The sequence below is a fragment of the Ceratotherium simum genome, chromosome 33 (genome assembly GCF_057802395.1).
Source record: "Ceratotherium simum simum isolate JZ-2026a chromosome 33, ASM5780239v1, whole genome shotgun sequence".
Classification (NCBI taxonomy): Eukaryota; Metazoa; Chordata; class Mammalia; order Perissodactyla; family Rhinocerotidae; genus Ceratotherium; species Ceratotherium simum.
The window spans coordinates 21,727,705-21,736,570 of record NC_141932.1 but is presented as its reverse complement, the minus strand read 5'-3'; positions in this window follow the sequence as shown (position 1 = coordinate 21,736,570).

Here is an 8,866-nt window from a genome sequence, read left to right as displayed (position 1 = left end):
GTCACCCACCTATTAGTGTTAGGGTCTCAAATCAAGTGCTTCGGGGACCAGGCAAGTGATGTTAGAGAGAAGCAGGTGCAGGATAAGAAAATCGAAGCACACGTGGAAATACACAACCAGGGACGTTCTGCTTAAGGGCTGGGGTGGGTGGAACAGAGAGGGAAACTCCCCTCTTTAAAGAATAATATTTTTTTATTACCACCCTGTGGGTCATATCTGGCCCACGAGCCACCAGTTTTCATCTCCCAGGTACAACTCAAGTTGTGTAAATGGGGAATGGGGCTCCTTCTTGACCTGACCACCTACCTACCTTCTGAGCTTCAGGAGGGGTTGCCTTCCCACCGGGGACCCATGAGGATCCTACTCACAGTGCCTGCCCTACAGGAGTGTTGGTGGCAGTGATATGAATCTTTCTATGTGTCAAGTGCTTAGAACTGCCCCTGGCACGCAGCATGCAACCCTGGGCCTCCCTGGAAATGCTGAGCCCTGTGCCTGGTCAGAGGGTGACCAGCAGATGACTAGATCTTGTTGTTTGCCTGATCTCTCTCCCAAGGTTGGGGAGGAGGTCAGACTGTGTCCCCTCCGACAGGACGGTAAAAAACACCTAGCATGGGGGCCATGACGGGGAGGGGAGTCAGACAATGAGGGGCTCAAACCTCCACAAAGGAGGTCATGGCTGCACAGCTCTGTGCTAGAAACCAGTGAACTGTACACTTTAAATGGGTGAGTTGTATGGTATGTGAATTATAGTTCAATAAAGCTGTTAAAAAGAAAAAAAAAAAAAACTCTACAAAGGGGTGTCAGGAAGTGACCCTCCAGCTGATACAGGAACCCAGCCCAAACACTGACCCCTCATTCACTCATTCAACAAATATTTTTTGTATCTGCTTTGTAATAAGTGAGTATTGGAAACACAAACAAACTTGAACTCAGCCTTAGGGGGTGGGATCCAGGGAGGGCTCTTGGAGGAGGAGGTGGCAGAGCCGAGACCTGACAATGTGGGGAAATGAGCCAGATGAAGCGGAGGAGGGTGTTCCAGGAGGAGGGAAGAGCATCTCAAAGGCCTGGAGGTAAGGAAGGCAAATATCTTTCAAAGCCTTTTTATTTTCCATATGTCAGTTCCTGGGTTGAACAATGCTGTCCAAAAAAGGTGACATTTTTGGTACCTAAGAAATCCCTGGTCCCTGCCTTCATGGTACTCCAGTGAGGGACATAGACATGCATTGCCAGACATGACAATCTGTGCTGGGATGGGGGGAGCACAGGCAGAGGGCTCAGGGCCAGGATGGGGGGGAGTACAGGCAGAGGGGTCAGGGCTGGGATGGGGGGCACAGGCAGAGGGCTCAGGGCTGGAATGCGGGGGGTACAGGCAGAGGGGTCAGGGCTGGAATGCGGGGGGTACAGGCAGAGGGGTCAGAGCTGGGATGGGGGGTACAGGCAGAGGGGTCAGGGCTGGGATGGGGGGGGCACAGGCAGAGGGCTCAGGGCTGGGACAGGGAAGATCAGAGGCTGTGAGCACCCAGAGGAGGCACCTGACCTAGTTTGAGAGAACATCAGGAAGCCTTCCTGGAGGAAGAGAGAGAGTTTCAATCTTTGTTTGGGCTTCTAGATCTCTTTGAGAATCTGTTGAAAGCTCTGACCATTCACAGAAGAAAAACACACAAACAAACATTGTAGGCAATTCCCGAATATCCCCATTCCCTGAAGCGCCTGTGCCTGGGAAGTCCTGTGGACATCTCATTCCCCCCCAAGACCACCCTGCTGTATAAATGTCCCAGGAATGGGGACAGGGGTGGCCAACAGCGCTGGAAAACTGTCAAACTTCAGCATCCTGGGAGTGGGGTGGGGTGGGGTTTTGAGACCCCAAACATCCCTCTCACCCCCCCCCTCGGGGCCTGGATAGTGTGCCAAGGATCTAGCTAGTATCCTGTCTACACACCCCGACTAATCCCCAGCTCCGGCGCTGTGGGGCCCTTGGCACCGGCCGAGACCAACGCGTTCTCTTCTGGAATGTCCAGAGGGAAATAGTCCAGGCGGTCACCGCGATCGAGGGACAAGTGCCGCAGCGCCCCCTGACGGTCACCGAGCGCCGGCGCATCCCAAAGTCTCCCTCGCCCCCTAGTGGCCGATGCTCATAAGTCATCAGCGAGCACCGACCTCCAGTTCCAGGCATTGGTCTGCAGACTGGGGTCATCATCGTCGTCATCATCATCACCATCATCATCATGATCATCATAGCTAGTATATAAATAGCGCTTCCTATGCGCCAGGCACTATGCTGCTTTATATATATATATATATATACACACACACACACATATATATACACACACACATATATATATATACTCATATATATACATATATATGTGTATATATATATCACCTCATTTAATCTGCTCAGTAGCCTTGTGAAATGGGTACTGTTATCATCTCCGTTTTCCTCATTTGAAGCACAGAGAGGTAAGAAAACTTACCCAAGATCACAGAGCTACTAAATGGCAGAGTCTGGCTCGAACCTAGGCAGTCTGGTTCCGGAGTCCATTTTCTGAACCATTCAAAAATAATCATGAAGTGAAATAATATGATGGTTGGGGATTGCTTTAATCCTACAGAACATCTGAGTGTCAAAGTGGAAAGAACTTGTGTCCCGGATCACCTCACTGTCAGCCTGGATCATTTCACCTTTGGAGTATTATCAGAGAGTAAACTTTCTTTTTTAATTTAAGTCGTCATATTTTGAAGTCTTTTTGTTACAACGACTTAGCTTATATCCTAAAACGAGGGCATCAGAATCCCCTGGAGGGCTTGTTAAAAGACAGATTGCTGGGACCCCCTCCCAGTAAGTCTGGAGTAGGGACTGAGAATTTGTACTTCAAATAAGTTCCCAGGGGCTGCTGGTGCTGCTGCTGCTGATCCGAGGACCACACTTTGAGAACCACTGCCCTAAATAACACAGGTCCTTACTGGGTGCTGTTTTGCATGCCCAGCACTCATTCTCTTTGGGAGAACTGTCTCCTTCACTCCACGGCCATAGGGCTGACTCACTGGAAGACTTCAGGCCTGGCCAATCAGTGAATCCCTTCCCCACGGCCTTTGTAATTGGTTCAGGGATGGGCGTGTCCCTGAAGCTGGACCAATGAGAGCCAGCCCTGGGACTATGGCTGAACTGTGGCGGAGCGGCCTCTGAGGCTTGCTGTGCTGTTAGGGCACAGGCCTGGAACACTGGGGGCTTCCAGGAGGGAAGAGCTAGTTTGAAAACGAAGCCAACACAGGGGTAAGCAGGGCTGGGAGATCAACAGAGAGACTGTACCTGACACATGTCATCTGTGCCTCTGGGTCCAGCCACTCCCTAGAACATCTCAGTAACGGGATATTTTTCTTTATACTCTGCATCAACTCTATCAGCAAATTCTGTCAACTCTACGTATGAAAGGTGGCCCATTCTGTGTTGGAGGAAAAGTTACGCTATAAATTAGAACATCATTGAGTCAATGACAAAACTGGAATCTACAGACAGTAGATTAGGAAAATTTTGTGTATTAATGTTAAATTTACTAAAGCTGGTCATTGTACTGTGGTTACGTAAGAGAATATCCCTATTCTTAGGAAATACACACTGAAGAATTTAGGAGTGAAGGATCATGGCGTATGTAACTTAGCCTCAAATGGTACAGAAAAAAAAAACCCACATTCTAGAGAGAGAAAGAGAGAGAGCAAATGATAAAGTAAATGGAGTAACAATGTTAATAATCAGTGAATGAGTAAGAAGGATATGAGTGCTCTTTGTACCGTTCTTAGTCTTGCAACTTCTTCGTAAATTTGTAATAATCTCCAAATAAAAAGTGAAAAAACATATTTTTTTAAAAAGAAGAGATCCAAAATCCTGGACAACAATATCAATATGAAGAGCCCTAGGAGATAAAGATAAGGTGCTCTGTCATCTGGGTAGTGTTTGGTACCATGATGAAACTGGATGAAACTTCAGACCTGATTTTTTTGTGTGTGTGTGTGAGGAAGATCAGCCCTGAGCTAACGTTTGTCGCCAATCCTCCTCTTTTTGCTGAGGAAGGTTGGCCGTGGGTTAACATCTGTGCCCATCTTCCTCTACTTTATATGGGATGCCGCCACAGCATGGCCAGACAAGCGGTGCGCCAGTGCGCGCCCGGGATCCGAACCTGCGAACTCCAGGCCGCAGAAGCGGAGCAGGTGCACTTAATGGCTTGCGCGACCGGGCCGGCCCCCAGACCTAATTTTTAAAAGTGTGCATGGTAAAATTCCAAAGATCACTGCTAATAGAAATAGTGCACTGATTCCAAACTAGCAGAGGGAAAAGGAGGATTGAGAAAACATAAGACCAAACAGAACAAAAAATGTAGCCTCTTCAAAGAAGCCTAAATGAGAGGGGGGAAAAGCGTAGAAAAAATGAGGACAAGAAAATCACACAGTAAGATGGTAGAAGTAGATAAAATATATCATTAATCACACACACAAAAGGTGTGTTCTGATTACGCTTCTCGCTTCCTCCACTGCTTCCCCCCTGGGCTTCCTGTCCCGCCGCTGCCCCGGGGTCTCTTCTCTCTCCAGCTGGAGTGACTCGGAACACCCACGTCCGCTCAAGTCCCGCCCCTGCTCAGAACCTTCCGCGGCTCCATCTCACTCAGAGTATAAGCCAGGGTCCCCACTGCGGACCGTAGGACTCTGCACCACCTGCTGCTTCTTCCCCCTCTGACGTCATCCTCCCGACCCCCCACCCCTTGCTCGCTCCTCTCCAGCCACATGGATCTCCTTGTTGTTTCTCTAAAATAGCAGACATGTTCCCACCTCAGGACCTTTGCACTGGCTGTTCCCTCTGCCTGGGAGACGCTTTCCACTTGGCTCACCCACCGCCACCGACAGAGAATGGATAAATAAACCGGGTATGTCACACAAGCGAATCACGAGCTGCCATAAGAATAACCTATAACTACAGAACAAATCTTACCCTGTGGGGGGTGGGGGGAAGCCAGACACTAAAGATAATATATGTTCCGATTCCATTTACATGAAATTCAAGACAGGATGTCTATGCAGTCAGAAGTCAGAATGATGGTGACTTTGAGGGGAGAGAAGATGGACTGAAAGGAGCCATGGCAGAGCTTCCGAGGCTGGAAATGTTTCTTGGTCTGGGAGCTGGTGACACACGTGTGTTCGGTTGGTGAAAATTCACCCCGCTGTACACTTATCGTGTGTACTGTTTTGCACGTGCGTCTACTTCAATAAACAGTTAAAAAAAAAAAAAAAAGCGAAATGAACCTTCGTGTTCCCACCACCCAGCTCAAGAAAAAGGACATTCCTAGCCCTCAGGCCGTTCTCTGTCGTCACAATGTGCTTTTATATCCCCACACCCTGCCAGCCGCCTCAGTTCCTTTCCCCAGCTTAACCAGCACGTTACCCCAACTCGTGTTCCAGACAGCCCCACGCAGGTTCGGAGAGAGAACTCAGGCGCCGGGCGGGGCCTGGGTTGGGGCATGGAGAGGGAGAGAGACGGGTATTGCTGAAGCAGTCAGGGCAGGGGGAGGTGACGTTTCTGCGATGCCCTTGCCCTAAATCCTGATGGAGGCTGGGGGGAGCTTGGCAGGGCGCCCCTAAGAGTTCAGATCCCAGTGCCCGGGAGGTGGGACTCAGCGCTGAGCCCTGCTGTAAAGCAGCCACTGGAAATGCAACCCCCCTCACTTAACACACTCTCTTGTCTCTCTGTCTCTGTGTCTCTCTCCCTCCCTTCCTGTCTCCCTTCCTCCCTCCCAATCTCTCTCTCCTCCAGGAGAAAAAAACCTCGAAATTATTTACATAAAATTTTATTACATCAGACTGTAACTGAAGGATCCAAGTTCAAACTTTGAATCTTTCAGTAAACTTTGAATAAATAGTAGGGCTTTCTTTTTTTTTTTTTTTTTTTTTGTATTGTAGTGTTTCTTTTTAAATTCTTTTTTGCTGGCATGATTTTATACATATGAGGTTCAAGAAAAGAAAATGTTCACCGCCTGCGTTTCTTTTCTGGCCGTTAATATTGTTTGCTTCCTTTCCTGATTATTACTGGAAATAATTTTGTCATACAGGGCATGGAGGTGCTTGGCAGGCCTCTGTGACATCCCGTGGGGTGTGGGATAGGGGAGCAGTGAGATTTGGGAAGTCCCCCTAGATGGCTCAAGGGGAGTGGGTCCCAGAGGACGCAAGGGAAGGAGGGAGGCCAGGCAGGGACCTAGGTGGGACAGGCCCTGGGGACTCCAGGCTGGGGAGGGGGCAGATTCCAGTGGCAATGAAGGTAGAAACCACAGAACTCAGTGTCCTGTTGGCTGTGGGGCAGGGGAGGGGACAAGGAGAGCTGGCTGCCCTGTTAGGCCTGGTGCCTGGACACACAGATGACTCAGCCTGGGGGCTGTAAATAAAGAAGCAAGGACAGGTCAGACCAACCGCTGTCATGATTGGGAGCATCCCGGGCGCCCTTCCTAACTCACTGGGTCCTCGACACCCACCTGACAGATGAGGAAACTGAGGCTCAGAGAGAGGAAGGGCACAAGCTGGAGAGCAGAACTGGAGCCCAGGTCTCTGACCTAACCCTGTGCTTTGCAATCTTAAATAACTTCAGGGCTTAAATCACCTCCGAGTATTGCTTTTTCTCCCATTAGAAAAATAAATACAGGGGCCAGTCCAGTGGCAAAGCGGTTAAGTTTGAGGTTGAGTCCCCCCCGCCACGTACTTTGGAGGCCCTGCATTCACAGATTCGGATCCCGGGCTCGCACTGACACACTGCTTGTCAGGCCATGCTGTGGCAGCGTCCCATATAAAGTAGAGGGAGATGGGCAAGGATGTTAGCCCAGGGCCAGTCTTCCTCAGCAAAAAGAGGAGGATTGGCAAACGAATGTTAGCTCAGGGCTGGTCTTCTTCACACGCAAAAAAAATAAATAAATAAATAAAAAGATAAATACAGATATATAAAAACCAAATACACTGAACTACAAAGCCTGAGGGAATTTTTGAAGTGCTAGAACTGTCATGAATCCTACTTGTGGTGCTGGTTACACGACTATGAATTTGTCAAAACTCATGGAACTCACAGTACACACACCCACACAGACACCCATGACTTTTACTGTTAGTAAATAAGGCTATTAATAGACCAAAAACAAACACAATGAATGTACTTTGGATCCCAATTCAAACAGAACACCTGTAAAAAGATGTTTCTGAGACAGTTGGCAATTTGAATACTGACTGATATTAGATGGTATTAAGGAGTTTGTCAATTTTGTTCGATGTGATAACGCGCTGTAGTTATGTAAGGAAATGCACGCCCCACCTTTTTTTAGGTGCTCATTGTAGTATTTAAGAATAAACGTGATGTCCATCACTTGTATATACTTTTTAACTATTCAACAAAATGGGGAGGTGAAAGAAGCCGAAATGGCAGAATGTCGATGGTTCTCGAAGCTGAGTGATGGGCCCATGTGGGTTTATTGTCTCTGCTTTTTGTACCTGTTTGGAAATGTTCATGATCTAAGTTAAATTTTTTGAAAATGAAATAAAAAAGAAGAGTTTGTTGTTCCTTAAGCACAATTTGGAAAATACAGAGAACTAGAAAGACAAAGATATCTCCCCCTGCCAGCCACGCATCACTATTGTAGTTAACATTTTGATGTATTTCCATTCAGCCTTTTCTATTTTATTCAGGCTTTTAAAAATGTGTGTGCATGTGTGTGTGTGTGTGTGTGTGTGTGTGTTTTACATAACTGTGTGAGCAAATTGTTTATACAGTCCTGCTTTTTCCCTTCTTAAAACGTAAGCTGTTCCCCTGTTAAAACATCTTTGTGTAAACACAATCTCTAATGTTTGCACGATGTTTACTCAACCAGGCAGTGTTGCCAGACATTGAAGCTGTTTCCAATTTCCTCCCATTATAAATAATGCGGCAATGCACATCCTTGTGCGTCCCAGAGGCAGGATTCCTGGGCCAAAGGGTGCGGATCCTTTGGCAGCTCCCAGTCAAAATCTCCGTAGTTTCTGCCTGACCCGAAGCTGAAACGACCTCATTCGGTTAAAGTGAGATTTCACTGCTATTTGTTATTTCCTGAAGGTTTGATTCATGACTCAAGTTCATGAAAGCATGGCTTTTTTTTTTTTTCCCCCAGTTGCAGGAAACAGAAATCCATTCACACTAGCCCATGTCAAAACCAGGTTGTATCAGTCAGCCAAGTAAAGCTAATATTCAGCTTGGACAATCTATCTTGCCATGTTGATTGTTGAGATACTAAAATGTTTCTGTATCGGCTGGTAAATCACGCTGCCTCGAGGCCGGCAAGTATCCTTTATCATGACCACTCCAACGGCCCTGGTCCCTCTCCCAGGACTTCCCAGACCGCCCCACAATGCAGCAGGAAAAGTGTTAATCTCGGGCACAGCAATGAACCATTCTGATCGCTCAGCGCCCCAAGTACTAGTTGTTAAATATTTTGATGTCTTTGATGCAAGTAACAGAAAAGCTGACTCAAATGGCTTCAACTGTAAGGGAATTTGTAACTGGAAAATCCACACTGGCTGGCTTCAGCTAAAGTTGACACAACATCTCAGCAACATCTCCAAGGACTCCATTTCTTTTCACCCCTCTGCCCCATCTTTTCCAGTGGCAGCTCCCAAGATGGCCGTCACCAGCCTCTGGCCCCACAGAACCTTATTCACATCCCGCAGGTAAAGGAGGGCACCTTTGTCTCAGATTTCCCTGCCAAAGTAATGAGGCTGACTCTGATTGGCCAGCTGAGGTCACATGCCCATCCCAGAGCCAATCACTGTGGCCTTGGGGACCAGAATGCCCAGATTGGCTGAACTAAGT